The 1,506-nt window shown below is 37.3% G+C and overlaps 1 non-coding gene across 1 annotated transcript; it reads left to right on the top strand.

Moving 5' to 3' along the window:
* The first annotated feature begins 1,135 nt into the window (after window positions 1-1,135).
* On the top strand, window positions 1,136-1,242 carry LOC122096779. The gene has a single exon (XR_006145390.1). It is a non-coding gene; the product is annotated as a U6 spliceosomal RNA (small nuclear RNA).
* Window positions 1,243-1,506: the final 264 nt, after the last annotated feature.

The following is a 1,506-nucleotide window of genomic DNA, read 5'->3' on the forward strand; positions in this document are numbered from 1 at the left end:
GCTCAAATGGTAGAGCGCTAGCCTTGAGCTGAAGAGCTGAGGGACAGCGCCCAGGCCCCATGACCGGACCCCCCCAAAAAAGTTGTACTATATTTCAACAAGTAAAACAATGCTACAAATAAAGAAAACAATAATTAAATGTTAATAATTAGTAAAATAAAAAACAAAAATATTATCACTGTTTTCACTATTTGAAGTGTACTACATATTAGATTTTACTATTTTCTCATAATCCTGTACATTTAACACTGACTGAGGTTATGATGTTCATCAAGAGTTTTATAGAATATGAATAGTCTTTAAAGCTATCCACTAAGATTACTATTTATGGCTCTTCTCATTATTTGTTTATGGCTTATATCATCATTTTTCCTCATTAACTTATAAACTGAGGAAGCCCTAAAGTTTTAACAGCCTGTGTAGTTAACAAAGTGTTAACACTTCATTCTGCTTCTTTACACAAAAACTTTGCAACCTCTCATTGATAAAGTTTCTCGAAACTCTGAAATGTACATACTTAGTAGTATATGTCTGCTACCATAAATCTTAAATACTTTATGGAAAAGTTTTATACCTGCCAAACAGTCCTAATTTTGGCATATGTAAACAAATTCCCAAAATTAAATATATTTAAAACATTAAAACTTTTAACAAACCTTAACACTTGGTGCAGTGTTCATTATGACAGGTGCCTTGTATAGAATAATTGAATCCCCCTCCTACACATTTCTTGAGCAACAAATATCTGGAATTATTTTGTTTTTGACATGTCAATCTTGACTTTATTCTTAAATTTGTGCTTATGTAAGAAATATATGGTTCTAAAATTTCATGACAATTCTTTTGAACTTACTTTTTGTTGAATTGTCTAGTTTAATAAAATCCAACTGCACTTTTTTTTGGGGGGGGTCCATTCGTGGGGCCTGAACTCTGGGCCTGGGCGCTGTCCCTCAGCTCTTCAGCTCAAGGCCAGCACTCTACCACTTGAGCCACAGCGCCACTTGCAGCTTTTTTCTTTTTGCTCATGTGGTGCTGAGGAATCGAACCCAGGGCCTCATGCATGTAAGGCAAGCGCTCTACCACTGAGCCACCTTCTCAGCCCCCACAATTGCACTTTTGATATAAAAAATATTCTGTGCTCAATTCAGCCACACATACACTAACATTGGAACAATACAGAGAAGAGTAGCATGGCACTTGCGCAAGGACGATATGCAAATTCGTGGTGTGTTCCATATTTTTACAACAACAGATGCTGGAGGGGATGTGGCCACAAGGGAACCATACAACATTCTTGGTGGGAGTGTAAACTTGTTCAACCACTTTGGAAGGCATTATGGAGGTTCCTCAAAAGATTCCACATAAAGCTCCCCTTTGACCCAGCAGTCCCACTTTTGGGGATTTACTAAATGATCACAAACAAGACCATACTAAAACTACCAGCACAACTATGTTTATTGCAGCCTTATTTACCATAGCTAAGATATGGAACCAACCAGCTGTCCC

Source organism: Dipodomys spectabilis, unplaced genomic scaffold, assembly GCF_019054845.1.
Source record: "Dipodomys spectabilis isolate Male_0828 unplaced genomic scaffold, ASM1905484v1 ptg000388l, whole genome shotgun sequence".
Classification (NCBI taxonomy): domain Eukaryota; kingdom Metazoa; phylum Chordata; class Mammalia; order Rodentia; family Heteromyidae; genus Dipodomys; species Dipodomys spectabilis.